We start from the raw sequence: 19,539 nt of genomic DNA, 5'->3' as shown, positions 1-19,539 counted from the left end.
GTTGGGCTCACTTGGGTGGCGGGTCGATAGGGTGTACAACATGATGTCACATATGCCATAAACAGTGCACGATCAACCAATGAGATGTGTGGACATTGATCTTTGTGTACTAGGCCATCATACGCGTACAGTCCATTTTGTGCATGTTCCAGACACACACAGTGCCACGTGTCCCGTGTCCATGTATCAGCCACCAGGCATGAGTGCTAGAAGCATACATCAATGAGATGCTGACGAATGTCACGGGCCTCCGGTGCCTCGCAGACTCCTTGAGGTGCTGCCACATCCCCACCCTCATCATGACCATCATCCGGTGCTTGCAGTTCTGCGTCAGGGGGCATGGGCACATTTCTACGTACGCACATGTTGTGGAGCATGACACATGCCATCACCATCTTTGCAACCTTCACATGGCGGTACAGGAGTGCCCCGCCAGACCTGCTGAGGCAGCGGAAACGGCCCTTCAGTAGGCCGAATGCCTGTTCAATGACTACACGGGTACGTGAGTGGGCATGGTTGTAGTCCTCCTCATGCTGGTCCCGTGGGTTCCAGACTGGTGTGAGGAGCCATCTCTTCAGTGGATATCCAGCATCACCTGTATGTGGACGAGAAACGTAGGATGTGGAATGCCATTGATACGTACGCACACCCCCCCCCTTCCTGCCAGTACATTGCCAAATCACATACCCCACATCATCATGCATGCAATGAGACTCACCGAGTAGCCAGGATCTGTTCCCTGCGTGTCGCTCCATGTAGCGTGGTATGGTAGAGTTCCTCAAGACCATGGAATCATGGGTTGATCCAGGGAATCGGGCACAACAATGCGTGAAGATCCTGTTGGAGTCACACACCATTTGTACATTCAGGGAATGAAATTGTTTTCGGTTGCGGTACTGGGCCTCCATGGCATGTGGCACGACCAATTCAACATGGGTGCAGTCGATGGCACCAATGCAGCCCGGTATGCCGGCAAGTGCATGGAATCCCACTTTTGTGTTGGTTATGTCCTGCTCCGAGCGTGGTAGAGAGATGTAGTCGTCTGCGTGCTGCAGGAGGGCATCGAGCACTTGGAATAGTGTCCGTGAGAACAGTGGCTGGGAAATGCCATGCAACTGTCCGACTGTGTGCTGGTAGGTGCCTGTGGCCAGGAAGTGTAGTACAGACACCACCTTCAGTAGGGGTGGGATGGCGGTTGGGCTATCTATCATGCTGACTAGGTCAGCCTGTGTCATGTCCACAATGGCGGTTATGGTGTCCCGGTCCAGACGGTAGAGGGTGTGGATCTGCTCATCAGTGAGGTTGAACGGATGTGCTCGGAGGCGTGGGATTGCGGGCTGCCTGCGTGGTGGTAGTGGCTGTGCTGCTGGGCCTTGCTGGCCCTGCCTTGGCCTCCTCCTCCTCCTGCGTCTCCTCCGTGCGGCTGGTTGTAGTTGTTGTTCGTCTTCTTCTTGGAGTCGGAGCACTTGCAGTGCTATCAGGTCCCCCAGGGCCAACATCGCGAGTCCTGCCGGTAGCATTTCGCTGTGGTTGTGGGAGGAGACTGGCTGTGCAATTTATGTGTTTCCAGGCTGTATGGCCTCCACCTGTGGTGATTGATTCCACCTGTGCAAACTGCTCTCCCCTTTGGCCGAGCACGTCCCGCGCACAACGCTGCAAATCGGGGAATGGCATCTTGCTATTGCAATCATGTATTTGTACCCGATGGGCGTGTAAGATTGGTTGATATGTTCATTCTGCTGTGGTCCCATTGTTTCCCATACTATCTGTGCAGTCGCGAACGGACTTGTGAAGGGTCAGTGGAACGTAGTACTCGAGTAACGGTGGGCCCTCATGCATCACTGTACCGAGTTGCAACGACGGGCGGGGCGTCCCATTTGTGGGTGAAGTCAGTTGCCATTATCACCCACAGCCGCACTCGATGGAATAATTAGTGATTTCAAACGGCCACAGATGCCTTTTCGACGTGATGTTGCAAATGAGGAATTCGAAGGGCGGCGCTTTCGGTTTCCAGCTAGCGGCGAGGAGATGCCCACAGGTCTGACTGCAAATATAACGTTCTATTGTTCTATGTCCTTGAGACAGGGCCCATGGCGAGGGAGCAATGATTGATATGAATAGTTTGGGATGCGCAATAGCTACGTGGGCGATGAGGCCGGCCATTCCCAAATACAGGTTACTTCACAACACTGGATTTACGGGCTGGGGCACTGTGGATTTGGCAGGCTGCATTACGCACAGACTCAATGGACGTTTCTAATGTCATGTGAGTGATTATTCAGACGTTTTGATCCCGGGATGAGGGAATGATGAATGGATGCATGGGCAGGTGATTTGATGCAGAGTTTGCCATGTACAGGGCTTCTTGGGATCTATCCGCCTCCCCTACGCTATGTGATGCAGGGCTGCCATAGTGGGACCATCGTCTATCTGGCCTTGTTGAGCCCTCCCTGTCTCGACGCGCCTTCAGACACTTGTGTCCATGCACGTTAACATTCCCATCTGATGGATTCTGTTTTGGCAGACGCATGCACAGGTACACTCGTTCGTGATGGTGTTTACACCTAGGTATAGATGGTTATGAGTCGCAAGTGGCTTTGGGGTGGTGATGATCCTTTGGAGTGGGCTAGCATGCATATGGCTGTGGATTTCGTGTGCTCATTGGAGTGAGTTGTTCGAATGTAGTTCTGATGGCCATTCTGTTCTTGTTCTTTTCTTTTGGTTGACAGGTATCTCCTCCCCTTTTGCCACTGCCATCTGTATGCCACTCCTGCAGATGGATTTTACTCCCGACACCTGCTGCTTCGTGTTAATCGGTGGAGCAGCATTACGATCTTATGGGACGATCGCCAGTGGCCCACATGCCCTTACGCAGTACTGGTGGCTCGGAGCAACATTTCGGCCTTTCAGCTGGACTAGTGCCTCCCCATTGGGACGGCCCTGCGGTTGTGTGCGCTTCCATGTTGCCTTTTCGTACGTGATTGTGGCTCTGTGTACCATGATGGAACAGGGCGTCACACAAGTAGTGTCTGGTCATTTCTTGCGGATGCAGCCCACAATGGTGGAATGTGTTTTGGAGTTCATGGCCTGATGGCTGTATGGGCTTGGTGATTTTGTTGTGCATAAAATTTCTATTCTGATTTGGCCCGTGTAGCGTTTTTCTTTGCAAGTGATGTGGCATGTGCCTATTTGTGGGGCGATGTATTGTGAGGAGATCTGCATTGGGTTCCTGCTTCGGGGTTTAGTTGCGTGGTACTGTGCTGGGCGCGTTTGCCTACTGAGCCCGTGAGGTCAGGGATGGGGGCTGCCTATATGACAGTTTGGATGTTGTCATGCTCAGGGGCGGGGGATTGGGTTTTGTGTAACAGATGGCGGTCAGCCAGGTGGACTGGTGGAATATTGTGATTTTCGGAATGTTGCTGGTCACAGGTGCCTGTGTTTGCGTGCGTTTCTTGGTGGGGGACTGTGGTCATGTCCATTGGGATGGCTTCTGTATTCGTGCCATCTGTGCCCTGCAGCTCCCATTGGCCCCTCTTGTGTTGCTTTTGTTCGTTGGCATGCATGGGTGCTTTGTACATTTCAATGGTTGCATTGTGACTTCATTGCACCTACAGGGAGTTGTACTTCGTGGGCAGGGAGCGGTGTACAGGCACTCAGTGGGGCCGTTTACGGTTGATTCGCGATGCCGTACTTCTCGCCATGGCGGAATGGTCCATTCCGCCATGCCTGATGGCGTTAGGTACATGTCCGCTAGGGTCGGAATTGGCGTACCGTTGCACCATGGTGGTGTTTGCGGTTTGGCATGGCGCGCGCGCGCGTGCTTAGTGCAGTTAGCGTTGGCGTTCACTACGGTGTCGCTAATGGCTTCGTACTTTGCGGTGACGGGTCATAGTCGCACCGAGCGCTATTCGGTGGCGGTATTGCATTTCCGCCATCGTTTTCCCCTTTCCGCCAGGGTCCTAATGAGGGCCATTGAATACATAATGCACTAAACATGTTATGGGGAAAGCACATCTTGAAGGACAACCAAAGTGCCCATTTGAAAATAAACAACAGAAAAGGCATAACTGTGAAAGAATGCCACAGAAAGTGGTATATGAATAAAACCCCACAAAGGTGAACTTTTATCATGTGACACTTGATGGCAGAATCAAGAGGTTGATCAGGAGAGGCCAAAGACGTGTATACTTGCTCATATAGCCAAGAGGCCAACAAAGTGGAATTCAATAAAAGTGACATGGTACAGACGGGCAGGAGCTGAAGAACCTGTGTGACCTGAGAATCAAGGGATCCTGATTGCGCGATCTGTGATGGGTGGACCATGTGGTCTGACAACTGTGCCTAGACCCGTGAGCCCTGAATGAGGAGAACTCAAAGACATTGTGAAACAAATCAAGAACAAGCCTTGTTAGTGAACTGGTGAACCCAACCAGAAGGAGGGTCAGGTTTACCTCAAATTAAGTTATACTTTTAAAAAGACTGAAATAAATTTGGCAGAGTTTAAGTCTTGGGGAAGGGTACCCTGAGATTTGAGGAACTACACCTGTTGTCTTGAGGACAGAGCCTCAATACCCCTTTTGCTTTGTGAACTGTGTTGCTTGGAGCTTGGGGAAGTGAAACCCAAGTGCTATTTGCAACTGTGTTACCTTGAATGTGAGAAAGATAATCTTGAGACTTTTTGTAGAACTTTCTTGCAATTGGAAGAGGAGCTGAAAGAAAGCTGAGAGCTGGAAGAACCTCTGAACTTTATGTTGAACACTGTTTATTGGGTTAGTAAAATCCCTACACATTGTTTAGCTTTAGATGTGAGGACAAGAATAAGTTTTGACACAGATGGACTTTCATGTTGAACTTTTTGACTCAGAATTTCTATAGTTTCGTTCAGGTAGGGAAATTCCACTTTAGCATAGGGCAAGTTGGGCCTTCTACCATCCCTACTTTTAAGTTAATAAATATATGTTGTTTGAGTTTTAAAACTGCCGTATGTGCCTTATTTAATGATGCCTTTACAGTACCCATACTTTTGTGACATTTCTCAAACCCTCTTTGCATTCTTGTGGGCTGAAGTGCAAAAAACAAACTCCATCCCTAGTAGGATCAATATATGTTTCAGAATACTTCCCAGGGTTATTCCTACAGTTGAACAATGCTCCTGTTGGAACAATTGGGTGACATATTTCTACCATGCAGGGCTTGTCCTTGCAAGTCCATTTCTCAATCTGGGTGAGAGCATCTTTCAGAAGAGGAGTGTGATCAGCAGGTTTTAATGTGAGAGACATCATGAGCATTGCCTTATCCATCATTTTCTTGCAGCATGCAAGAATTAATTGTGGCAAGTGCAAAAAATAAACAGCAAGATTATGAAAGGAAGTAACACTTTAGGGTTACTCTCTCAAGAGATACCCATGAAAAGATGGACTTACAAGATATACAAACTAGCAATGTAAAGAACACAGTAAAACTCCAAGAAGTGGAAAACTTCATGAAGAGGCAAAACCGCTTATGTGACTTGGCTAGAATGAAAAGAATGATAAGACTGCTCTAATTGAAGCAGTCCTAGAAGACTGCAAATGGATGAGGCATCATTTAAAAAAATAGAAACAAACCAACTCCAGGCAGGACATCTAGAGATGAAAGCATCCGACCGGCCGAATAAAGATTCAGAGAAAGGAAATGAGAAAAACTCAACTCTGATCTTGAAACACCAGCAGCGGAGATGCCTAAACCAAAGAATATTTCTCGATATTCCAACCCACTGAAAAGACGGAAGCAGTAAATCCATCGGACAGAGTACAAAGGCCGACAGTTCAAGAAAAGTTAAAATAACTTCCAAAAACCAAAAATATGAAAAAAGTGGGAAAAAAGGAAATTGAATTGATCAAGAGCCTTTTTAAGGAATATAAAAACACCACCAAGACCGTAAACAATGACAATGCCCAAAGAAAATGAAGAAAAATTAGAGCTGCAGTATAAAGTTGAAGGCAGAATGAAAGATTGAGTTGATGATGACTTTAATGGCGATGACTCTAGCACGGATCTGAGTGATCTGATCATGCTAATAGAAGACATCAAAGATGAAGACGATTGGGACAACTTATGTGACTCAGAATGTGAGGAAATAGAAAAAAAGGTTCAAAATTTGGAGATTAAAGAACCGATGGTGGACCTCCAAATAAAAAATAAGAGGGGTAATAACAACCCAGATCAGGACAAAAAAGAAAAGAGGTGGTGGGGAAAAAAGTGATAAGTAAAAGATCTGAAAAGGGAGAGAAATTTCAAACAATGGAGCAACAGAGAAAGTCCCTACAAATCCTGAACAAATCGTCACATGAAAAAAGAAGACAAAGTCTGCAGTTAGATGAAGGAAATTGCCAAAATATCGGCCGAGACAAGAGTCGAAAGAAAACCTTAACCCACTTCAAAGATAATGGTGGAAGAAAGAGGAAGGGACAACCCATCTATAAGATAAATTTGCAAAGAACAGTAAAGGAATCTAAAAGATTAATACTGAACAGAGAACAAGTGATGAAAGTCCTTCAGCATATCCCTTCAACGAGAATTATACTATCGGATGACATACAGATAGTTGAGTTTGTCAATGAACGAAGGACGGACTGGGTCATATTGTATGTGAAGTTGCAGATATTGAAAGAATTACTGATGGAAGCCCGGGGGAAAATAGCCCTACTTGGCTATGAATTAAGTGACGGAAATAATAACGATAATCGAAAGGAATCTGTTGAAATAATAACAAAGATCTCAGCAACAACTGCCCAAAAAAGAGAGAAGGGAAACCTAGGAGCATCAACCAAAGATACATTTGGGAAAGCAAAAGAACGAAGCTCAGAAGAACCTTCCAAGAACTCCAGAAATGTCCAGAGAGAATCAGCAGAGAAAAAATCTAGACAGCCAACTGTGGCAACTGAAAGAGGAAGTGAAACTCATCAAAGAGATGAGAAGTATCTGGGGTTAAAGTTGAAGTTCTCAATTGACAATTCAAGGAATCAATTAAAATCCGTAAAAGCAAAACGAGATGACAAAGCGAAATCTGGAGATTGTCTTGGATGGCTGAACCTTTATCAGCTAAAAAGAAGCTCTAGATTGCGATGGAAAAAGATGGAACTAATTTAATCTGTGCATCATAGAACACCTGTGCCTTCATACATCTGTTCTCAGGGGAGGACGACTTTCTCAGCCAATATGCAATCTTGTGTCTGCAAGAAACTTGGATAAGGACAAATCCTATCTGTGAAAACTATGAGGTCTTCATTAACCCAGCAAGGAAAGGGACCAAAGGCAGGCCATATGGAGGCTTATTAACTTTAATAAAGACAACTAGTAACCTAAAGGTAACAGACTGCAAGAACCCCAATCCTGATGTGCAGATATTGAAAATTACTAGGTCTCTAAATGACCGTATCCTTAAACTGTTACTTATCAATACCTACTGGAGTGGGAAGGAGCCAGTAGTGGAGGCTTATCTGAATGACATTATGAAAGAAATTGATCAATCAATGATAATGGAACAAGATCAACCAATCCTTCTATCTGAAGATTTAAATATCAAGCTATTCACTAAAAAGAATCAGCAAGTTCCATTTTCCAAACTAAGGGGCCGAACAAAACACTTGTCAGATGAAATGGCAGCTAGAGACATGAGAATGTTTAACGGCCAAATAAATGGCGACCTTGTAGGTTCTGACACATGGAGCAGGGGGAAAAGCTGAGAATGCCTGGATTATTGCTTTGTCTCAAAAAAAATGTTGGACTGCACTGAAAGCTTCGTAGTAGTAAAGCAAGCAGCAAGTGACCATGATCTCTTGAAAGTAGAAACGTCTATACCTTTGCTTAACAAAGAAAAAAGGAGGATGGGGCTAGTAGAACTTGCATGGGAATGAAATAGATTGAGAATAAAACACGAGGAAATACCTTTGGTGACCAAGCGATCTGCAGCCCATGTAAAGGAAAACTCCTCTGCAGTGGAATATTAGCGGCTGCTAACAGATTATGAAATAGGAAAAAAGCCATTAAATCAGGTGAAGGTGAAAAGAAAACATGCATATAACAAACAGGTAGTAGCCAGAAGAAGAAAATATATATTCAAGATTAGACGCCTTCAGAAAGAAGAAAGGGAGGCTAGGAAAGAGAAAATCAGAAAGTGCAGGCAAGCATATAAAAACTGGATAATAGCAACCAAGGCGAAATGAGCTCAAGGTGAAGCGGAAAAGAGGCTAGCCGCAATATGTACCAGTAATGCTCGATGTTTATGGGACATAATTAACGATAGTGATGATTTTCAAGCTGGGGGGTCGAACATTATGCAGAACTATTCAAAAAGAAAGGAAAGCCGGACTCTGACATTGGCAATGCCAGAACAGACTTGGAAACCTGGAGTATAAAATTTGATCAGTTGGATGTTGATTTGCTCATTCAAAAACTCAGCACTTCAAGAGAAGCCGGCCCAGATGGCATCTCTAATATGGAAATAAAAAACAAAGAAAAACGGGGTGAAATGATTTTCCTGCTATTCTCCCAAATAGTACAAACTAAACCAGTCCCACTTTCATGGAAAGAAGGCATAATTATTCCAATCAGCGTGATAGGGGGATCCTTAGAACTACCGCCCTATTGCCCTCTTGGACTCAATAGGCAAAATATTTGCCCTATTATTGTTGAGTGATTTAAAGAGGTGGGCGCAAATGGCAGGTATCCGACCCACGACAAACAGCTTTTTTGCCGGGTGCAGGAATAACATTGAATATTTTTATAATAAGCCTGCTGAAGCAGAGGGCCATTGACACTAAAACCAAAGTCTATCTCGGGTTTATTGACCTGGAGCAAGCTTTCGACGCGGTCTGCCGCAACAAGCTATGGAAAAAGTTAGAAGCATGGGGCTATCCGAAGGACCTAATTGAAGCAATGCAAGCCTTATATATGGATACCTCAATTCGGACCCGTTTAACAAAAGAAGGCCTCCTATCAACCAAATAGATACTTACCGCGGTATAAAGCAAGGCTGTGCCCTGGCACCCTTTCTGTTTATCCTCTACATGATCGCTATGAGAGACTCTCAAAACCAAGTACGAGCATTCCCACCGAAAATAAATGAAGATACTATTCCTTGGATATTATACATGGATTATATGCTCTTTATTGACCAGACTCCCATCGGTCTGCAAAGGCGCTTTGCAAGGCTTCTTCAAAGATAATCAAATGAATCAAATGTTAAAAAATCGAATATCCTTATCATGACATTGGCCTCTGGCTGCAAAAAGAAGGAAGATCCTATGCGTGGTTTCTGAATATCCAACAGCCGGAAATCGTTAAAACCATCATATACCTATGAGTAAAAATCAACAAAAATATGAATGACTCTGGACACTGTCAACTGATTAAGGAGAAACTAACTAAGCTAACAAACCAAGGCAGAGCGATTTTCAACCGGTACGCCACCTATTCTATGATCCCCATACTAACGTTCTATAAGCAAAAGGTGATGGCAGTCCTTACATATGGAGCAGAGGCAATATTAAATCTGTCCTGTAAGGTATGGGAAATCTGTGAGTTTCTTTTGGCGAAGGGTCTTGAGACTACCCAACTCACTACCGGGATACATGATAAGAGTTGAATGAAAACTGCAATCTATGACGTCAACAGTGATGTGAAAAACTATATCTCTGTACCGGAAGTGTATAATGGATCTACCACCGATGCCATTTAATATTGTCAATAACCCACATATGAACAATGACAAATACCTATATCACTGGAAAAAGATATGCAGTGAATTTCTAGAAGGAAATCAGATTACAATGGACATGCTAAAGGTTGATCATCTCAAAGTGAAGAAAAAACTGCAATAGAATGACTTGCATAATTCCCTAGAGCAAAGGAACTGATATAAGCTAAGTACTAACATCATTTGGGAAAGAAATAAGCTGAATGAGCCTTTGAAGTATCAAAAATAATTCCCATCGGCACACTACCGAGACCTGCTCATAAGAAGTAGGCTGAACATCCTCCCAATGGCAAAGGTGAGGTTTATGAGAAAGCAGATTGAGTTGAAAGACTATAGATACAGATACAGCGATCAAGATGGAAAGAGTGAGACCGTGGAAAACTGCTGGGCAGTTATGCTCAGCGCTACCTCCTAATGACAAATGAAATGTGGTGGGAGGGAATAATGTCAGTGGAGAACTTTGGCATAACAATTGCCGGGATGAAACTATTGGAAGAAATAATCAGGAATAAGGAATGAGAAAAGGGAAAAGCTGCTTGGAGCAGGCACTATTAACGAATGAATTGAATGTTTTAAATATTGGAGGAGATAATGTTAAAGGTTTACAATGTTTGAACCAATAAAATATAAATATATATATATTTTTTTTTTTTAAAGATGGACTTGAACTAATCAGTCTGCACCCCACCTTCTTACTCCATTGTCTTGCATGGAGTGTGGAGAGCATTTATTGCTTGTATGCTACTTTCATTGTCTACATCTTTGGAGGGTTGGTAGGTGTAACAAGAAGTGCCTATTCTCACACACATTAACTCCTCCAAGGCAGTCATGAGATCTTGGACATAGCGGTTCTGCAAACTGATTATTCTTATAGCCCTAAGTTCTTCATTGATCACATTCAATACATTCTCTGTATCATTGGCCTTTTTCATTTTTTTTTATCTATGTATTTATTTATTGTTTGCTTGATAGGCACGTATATAGAAAATACATTCTGTTTCAAAGTGCCCACAGGGCAGCAAGGAGGGAAAATTAGATAGTAATACAATTAAATACAAGAAATAAAGAGGGAAAGGGACGGGCAATCCCATTATGTGTTGTGGGTATTCAGAACATGAAAATGCTTTAAGCAAGAGGGCAATGGGGTAGGTGCTGTGGTGTCTGTGCTCAAGGTGAGCCACAGAAGAAGTGCAAGGTATGGTAAGTGCTTTGCAGCCAGGTGCCATTTTGGGTGGAAAGTGCAAATCTCCTGTGCAGAGGGTGTGCCGAGGTAAGTGCTGAGGAAAGCAGATGCTGTGGAGATTGGGTCTGAATGGTCAGAGGCCCAGAGTATAAGGGTCCAAAACACCAATCCCAGCAACTATGGGATTAGCAGAGGTTTGAGGTGCTTTTGGAACTTCGAACACAGAGGGAAGGGGAGCCTGTTTCTGAGGAGGGATCCAGCTGAGGAAAGCGAATTGCTCTCTGTTTAGGGAAACGCTTTACACACAGAGAGTTTGTGCCAGAGGAACATAGAGGTCTAGAAGGAGAGTATTTGGTAAGAGAGAGTTGCATATAGTGTGATCCATGGCCCCAGACAGCCCTGTGGATGATGCAGAGGGATTCATATTTGATCAGTGGATGCTTTTTAGGGCAGGCGAGATGCGGCCCCTGGGCTTAAGGTCAAGGATAAGTCTTGCTGCTCTATTCTGGATTTGTTGAAGGGGTCTCTGAGTGGAGGAAGATAGATTGAGGAGGAGGCTGTTACAATAGTCAAGCCTAGAGAGAACCAGGGCTCGTTAAACATTGAGCTTCCGGGGGAAGAGGGGAGAGAGGAATCAAAGATGACTCCAAAGTTTCTGGCTTCAGAGGAAGGAGCAAGGGGAGAGCCCAATATGGGAGGCCAGAGAGAAGGGAAGAAGGAGGGAGCAGGGGTCCCAATCAGAAGGATCTTGGTTTTGCTGACATTGAGGCAGAGATCATTGGAAGAGCACCGAGCCTGAATGTCATATAGCCAGTCAGGGATGAACGAAGATGTGAGTGAGTCAGCAGGAAGTCTGAAAAAGAGTTGGGAGTTGTCTGCATAACACTGGAAGTTGGGGGAGAAGGAGGAGATGAGGTGTGCCACCTGAGCAAGGTAGATGTTAATGAACCAGAGTCAGAGGATAGATCCTTGCGGAACACCACAGGAGGAGAAAGAAGTTGGAGAGTAGAAGGTAAAAAGGATGACATGGGAAGAGCGGTTAGTTAGGAATGAGGGTATCATGGAGCCTTTGTATGAGGATGGAATGGTTGACAGTGTCAAAGGCAGAAGAGAGATCAAGTAGAATGAGGACAGGCAGGGAGTTGGAGATCCAAGGATGCGAGCAGTTCTTCATGGGTGTTCAGAAGAGCAGATTAATTGCCTCTGGATGCTTGGAATCCAGATCGATGGTCGTGGAGACCACCGACAAGTTCAGTGTGAGAGATTAGTTTGGGCAAGACCAGCTTCTCCAGCAGTTTCCTCAGCAATTGTTTGATTGAAATAGGGTGGTAGTTTGATGGGCTGGCAGGGTCTGCTGAAGGCTTTTTCAGTAGTGGGCACACAAGGGAGTGCTTGACAGAGGAGGGGAAGAGCCAGAGCAAAAGAGTGGTTACAGAAATCAGCAAGTATGTGGGAAAGAGAGCCAATGTTGTCCTTGAAAGTACTGGATGAACAGGGAGGAACCTGTTTAGAAGAAGCCTTCATAGAGCAGACAGCTCTGGTGACTTCTTCAAGTGTGACAGGGGTGAAGGAAGAAAAGGAGGAGGGAGGAGGGGGAGTGACCAATTGAGGCAAGGGGGAGTGGGATGGGTTGGTTGGGCGAGTAGCAAGGTTGTTCCGGATGTCCTGAGGTTTGGTGGCAAAGTGCATGGCCAGTGCATTTCAGTGGGCCTGTTTAGGACGAGGGGAGGAAGAGATTGCGGAAGGATTGGCTTGCTCCCTGCAGATTTTTTTAAAGGTCAGCCGTGTTATTGGATGCACTGGATACCCGTGCCTGAATGTGGGCCCTTTTTATGGCATGGATGGCGAGTCTGTATTGCCTTTGCAGCATGTAGCAGGCTCGTTTGTCAGAGGGTGAACCTGAGGATTGCCACTTCCGTTCTGCTGATCTGCACTTTTGTTTCAGGGCTGCAAGTTCGGAGTCATACCAGGTGATACACTTAGAGGCAGGTTTCAGGTGTATTCTCATGACTGGGGCAAGTATGTCAAGGGTATTGGTGATTGCAGAGTGAAGATTACTGAGAGTAGAGTCTGTAGTGGAGTCTGAGGTAGGGGGAAGGGGTGATAAAGGTAGAGGAAAAGGCAGCGTCTGACACTCGTTTCTTCAAGCAAATGTTCAAGAATCAGGTTGCCAGGGCCTTAGTGGGTGTGGTAGGGGGGCCAAAGGGACCCAAGTGGGCAGAGAGGAGAGCATGGTCTGACCAGGAGAGATGGGTGACCAGAGTGGGAGCGAGCAAGAGGTCAGAGGGGATGAAGGTGTCCAGGGTGTGTCTAGATGAGTGGGTTGGAATAGAGGGGAGGATGGAGAGGGTAGCACATAGATTAATGAACAGAGTGGATGCTGAAGCCCCAAAGAGGAAGAGGTTGGAAGTAGATGAAAGTAAGCAGGAGCAGAAATCAGTCCATTCTGAGAGAAACAGGGTGGTAGACCCAGGAGGCTGGTAGATGATAGCAATGATCAGAGTGGAGGAGGGAGAGATGACAAACTTGCAGACCAGGCTCTCGAAGGAAGTATAGAGTTGCCTGGATACGATGGAAGAAGGAACCCACTCAGGATAGATAAGGCGACCCCACCGCCAGCACAGTGAGGTCGAGGCTTGGAAATGATCTTTAACCTGACAGGGAGGAGGGAGTCAAAAGCAGTGACTGAAATGGCATTGAACCAAGTCTCAGTGAGAGTGAACAAGTTGAGGTCAGTGTCTTCATGAAGGAGGCAGATGTTCGCAGTATTTGTTGGCAGAGCAGGCATTAAGAGTTGCCAGGTGGAGGCGGTCTCTGCCTTTGAAGATTTTCTGAGGAGGATTATGGGGGTGTGGTACTGCAGTCAGGGGAGGAGGGACAGTGAGAGTGGTGAGGGGAGAGGAAGCAGATAGAAGAAAGTTAATGAGGGAAGGCAGGATCCGATCAAAGAGTAGCAGGTTGAGTTGAAGACCCTGGACCAGGATAGTGCCAGTGTGGTAGACATTAACAATGCAGCATGAGGATGAGAAGCCAGTCAAGACGACTTGCCCACTTGGTCCCACCATTAATGGGAGAGGAAGTGAAAGGTGAGAGACTAAAGATGAGATGAGGAGTCCAAAGTTCTGGAGAGGGGACAGAGAAGAGGATGTCTGTGAAGACCTCTCTGGAGGTAGCACTGACGTAAGTGTCTGCAATGGGAAGGCCTGGGTTTGTACGCAGGATGTATTTTTATTGCTTTTTCATTCCGGACTTAGTGAGAGTGGGGAGATAGGAGATAGAGTAACAGTTAGACAAGATAGGAGAGATGGTGGGTATCATTAAGGAGAAGGAGGGAAGTTGAAAGGAGAGAGAGTGACTGCACATTGTTATATTCAGCCATTTGGCCTTTGATCCTGCTTGCACCACAAGAGTGAGGATTGAGGCTAAAAACATTTCAGCTTGGTTTAAGAGCCTGTACTCTTGCGTTAACACATTCAGCTCATCACTTGACTCTTGAGACAAATAATTCCTGTGGTGTTGACAATGCAGGGCTAGAGATCGGCAGACCAACTGGTGCAAAAGTTACATAGGCTTTGTCATGGAATACGTTTGGATGGTGTTAAGGTTTACATCAAGTACCACAAGCATGGGAGCTTGCAGCCTATCCATGCAGCAAATACCTCCCCAGCACTGCAATAGTTGCTTATAGGCCAGTCCTCCACACACCCAATAAAAGTCCATAAGTGCTGGGGTGTCACCTCGAATATCTGGGAGGTAGACAGTTATGTTGCAATTGGTGTTTGATCCCACAAAAAAGAAACTGATATTGCTTCTGAAACACAAGGAAAACCATGGAAGTTCATAATTCTTATTGGCAATTCAGGCAGAATTATTCACGTCAAGCTCTTGACATACTTGTTCCATACTGTGAGCAAGTTTCATTTATTTTTCAGACCACACCCTTGGGTACTCCAAACATCCCCCCTGCCCTGCACCCAATTAGCCCTTCAACACATTCATGTTTATTAAAAACAGTGTCTTTGATCTGCAACTTAGGTTCCCGCTCACAAGACTACTGGCTCTGCCCTGCACCATTGAGACAACATAAGGCAGGTGATGCTGTAAAAATCGGCAAATTGTTCCCAACTTGTTTCTCTTCCAAGTCAGTCATTTCAACCTGTGCTCTTCTTTGATATGTATGTAGAAGTTCACTTAACCCTCTGTTCTTTCTTGTCCATTTGTCATCATACACTCTTGCATTAACTTCCACCCATTGTACTTGGACCTTGTGCCCTGCATTTTCCTTGCACCCTAAATACAGCTAAGTGAACTAGAAAACTTGCCATATCTGGTGGCATCTCATGAGGCAAAACAACCTAGGTGTGGCTGCCATGTAGGGAATTAAATGAACAAACAAAACAAGGGTCACTTGATTTCTCTTTCCACACTGCCTGCATGTAGCAAAACCACATGTTTTATTCGGTGTGCTGATGCTTGTCAGTAGATTTATCTGGGATAATACTTGGGTTGGATACATCCCTCTTAATTATTGTCTCAGTGACATGTATATATGGTGATGCATTTTCACTATTAGTAACGTTATAAGACCCACCATTTCGAAGAACGAAACATGTAAAATATAGCATGAGAAAACAAAAGATGCAAAAAATAAGTACAAAATAAGGCAAATACTGCCTACGTTCATCTGTATTTCCCTGATCTCGTGGTGAAATGTATAGTTGCCCAAATGGATGTATGGACGTTAAAATGTGAATCCACTTGTCATTCCCCCCTCTTCTTCCTCCTGCTGTTGGAGGGGGCATATATCACTGAGGTGTATCCATGGTTTGCGTCCAGAAACATAGATGGCTTTAGGAATAGCGTAGATCACTGTGAATGGTCCAAGGAATTTAGGGTCTTTCCACTTGCAAACAATGCACCGAATAAACACGCAATCTCCTGGGAAGAGCTGTAGTGGCTAACACCGTGATAGCCCTCGGTCCTGACATGAATCGTCCACTGAAAGGGCATGACTGTAGTGATGGGGCCCAACCTGGTGAGATATAAACAGATGGATTTTGTTAGGTCCCCAAGTTACCTCTGAAGTTCTTCACCAAGAATTTCAGCACAGGTGTGTGCATCAGAGGCTGTGTGTGCATATGTGAGAGTAGTGTGCAGCCTCCTTCCTGTGATTATTTCATGCAGGGTGAGATGATGATTAGACCCTGGCTGAATGTGAAGAGTAAAAATATCAAGGGGCAATCAGTGTAGCATGTTTTTGTTCAATGTGTCACACAATTTAGCAAGTCTTTGTTTCAACAACCCATTGAGGCGTTCCACTCTTCTGCTGGCTTGTGGTTGATAAAGATAGCATAATTTGTGTTTTATACCCAATAAAGAACAAATTTACTTGAACATCTCATTGAACAAGTGCCATTATCAGATCTAATGACATCACATATTCCCCATTTGGCAAACACCTCCCTTACTGAAAATGTTGCTGCTAATTTAGCATGCAGATGGACACTAGGACCTGCTTCAAGCCATCAGGAGAATGGGCAAACCACAACACTTAGGTAATGAAAATGACTGCACCTGTTAACCATATCCACGTAATCAATATGCATCAATGTGCAGGTGTTGTAACGGCCCAGAGGGATTGGGACAGAGCTGCTCCTAGTGTCCTAAGAGTGCAACCAGTAGTGTACTGCTGGCAAGTGATTTAATATGAAATTACTAATGAGCTCTTAAAGGTTTGGAATAAAGCACTCCCCCTGCAAATAAGCTGAAGTGTATACCTTGGATGTGTTTGATGGAAAGTGCAACTGTTCGAGTGCAACAGTGAGCAGATCTTGGGGCATTATTGGTTTTCTTCAAATGTTATACCTCTATGTGAGGTCTGTGGGAGACACAGAACATACCCTTTATGTCCATAATTATTTTTCCTGCTGTGAGGCTTGTGCCTGTAGTTCAATAATCAGGGTCAGAGGAAGATCATTATAGGGAGTTAGGATTTCTACCAGCTGTAATGATAGTTCATTCAAAGGACATTTTGTCATCTGGGTTTCTAAATATGCTGCTTCTTCAGCTGCCTTGACCGTCATCTATAAACCTGGAATATAGCACGGCATGCTGCATGGTATACATTTTTTTTTAAAGCCCCCTCCTGTGCCACCTGGGCAGTCCTGAATGTACTTTAGATGTGACTTAAACTGATTCTGAGTAGATAGTGTCATCATATGTAGTGCAATCATCTACTGTGCTGTTTGGCAGTACCAGTTTTGTGATAAATGTTGTTGGATTGACAGTGTGGCACCTGCTATGTGAATGGAGGAATTCAACATAATCACTTCATACCCTGATGCTCACTGGGAGGTGAAAGTGGATTTCTACTTCTCTGGTATAACGAAAACTGCATGTTTCACAGAAAAGGTGACAGGGCATCCCATGGTGATGGTGCATTATATCTTTATGGCAAATGTAGCTGCTGCCAGAGCCTGCTCACATGGGAAATCTCCCTGCCTGACTGGGTGTAAGAGCTCACCGCAGTGAGTCAGAGGCTTATGTCCCAGTGTGCGTGCTGTCATTACTTGACTGTTTTAATGAGAGAACAACAATAACTGCTTTTTATAGTCTAGTTTGGCTAGAACTAGGGCACTGCTGATTGCTTTCCTGAGCTCCTGAAATGACTGGGTCATCAGGTCTGTCCAGGCAATGGGATTGTTTGCTTCTTGTGTTTCTTTTAGCCATTGTATTAGGGGTCTGGTGTACGTTGAAAAGTCAAATATCTATGCATGATAATAGTTACATAGACACCAAAACTGCTTCATTTGCTTGACAGTGGTAGGCTGTGGTGTGTTATTTACTGTTGTGGCCCTTTCTCATATTATTTTTCTGTCTGCCAATGATATGATCTTTCTTAACTACACAACTTCTTGCTGACAGTACTGCAGTTTATCCCTGTCCACTTGTGTCCACTTCTCGGCCAAAAAAGTCAAGAGTGTCCCTGAGTCATTTCTTCATAGTTCTTCTTTTGTGCTGCAGACCAGGAGGTTGTCTTCATATTGAATCACTGTTCTCTGTGTTTGTAAATTCCCTAGATCCATTTGGAATACCATGTTAAAAATACTGGGTGACTCAGAGTACCCTTGGGACAAATGAGTGTGTTGTAACCTCTTACCTCAGTGAGTAAATGCTCTAAGGGGCTGGAACTCAGGATGTAATGGGATGGAGAAAAATGCATTCTTGAGATATATTACAATAAAATAGGTAGCTTCCATGGTGATATTATACGGGATGGTGGTGGGATTAGGAACCACTGGGAATTCTGCTTCTACAATATGGTTCAATGGTCATAGGTCCTGTACCATCATCGAAGTTGAGCCTTTTGTCAGGATAAATAGCTATGTTGCATGGGAATTCTGATGGCTGTATTATGCCCGGCTGCCATAAGGGTTCTAAGGTAGAGTAAATGCCTTATTCAGCTTCTTTTGACATGGGCTATTGTTTTACACGAAGCAGATCTCCTGGTTTCAGTTTAATGCAAAATACCACCATGCTTTTTAGCAGGGCTATATTGTGTGTGGCACTGGACCACATCTGACTTGGCACCCTGTCTAAATATTCCTGCAGGCATGATGATACAGTTTTGGCAAAAAACAGCATGTGCAGAACTTCTCTGTGTTCCACTAGTACCTGGCAAAGATTTCAAATAACATCTCCCCCATGTCGTCTCTGTCTTTGACCAGATGTTTTTCAGACACATCCATCAATCGCTGTGTTGGGTCAACGCATAGAATCATGCACCATTCAAGATCCTACTTGTCCAAACTGGACAGGATAACATGTCTCCCTTGGCGATTACTGCTTGTATTTTTTGATATTAGTTCCTGGAGCACACCAGTTAATTCTCTGCTGGAACACACAAAAAGTGTAATTAATACCTGGCACCAAGCCTAGCATGACTGTTACCCCACAGAGGAACAAATCTAGATGGAATGGTGCACCTCAAAGGGTGCTGTGGCCACATAGTGCTTGTATTCCTGTGACAGCCCTAGCATAGTACGGGCCCGGGTTGGAACACACTATACCCTCCTCTGAGAATGAAATGGTGATGTTTAACTTGCTCATGATATCTCTACCCAAAAGATTAAGTGGGGTGTTCCAGGAATACAATAAAGGGGCTGATAATTCATGTGTGCCTATATTGATAGGTACGTTTTCAGTAAAAGGAACCAATTTGACAGTCCCAGAAAACCTGTGTGTCCATTATTTGGTAGGCTCTGGGAATGTCCCCTCCTTATTACAGGATTTGGTAGCTCCTGTGTTGACCAAAAAAGAAAATATTCGAGCCACAATCTTCAATTCTACTCAGAGTTCCTGTTCCGGATTGGTAGTTACTAATAGTACTGGCCATGTAAAAGCTCCCTGTGGACTGTCCTGTTGAGGTTAATTGCTCATTCTGGGAAGTAGGAAAGGATTCCCCTCTAAAACATTTGCTCCCATGAAGTGAGTAAGGAATTCTTGTTGAGTCGGCGACTTGGTAAAATGAAATGCTTGTAGCTGCATTTATTGTTGTTGTGTGGTACCTGGGACATACAGGGTGAGTTGTTGTTGTGCACAGCATGGGGCATACGGC

Source organism: Ambystoma mexicanum, chromosome 6q (genome assembly GCF_040938575.1).
Source record: "Ambystoma mexicanum isolate Mex_15411 chromosome 6q, UKY_AmexF1_1, whole genome shotgun sequence".
Taxonomy (NCBI): domain Eukaryota; kingdom Metazoa; phylum Chordata; class Amphibia; order Caudata; family Ambystomatidae; genus Ambystoma; species Ambystoma mexicanum.
This window is presented reverse-complemented; position numbering follows the sequence as displayed.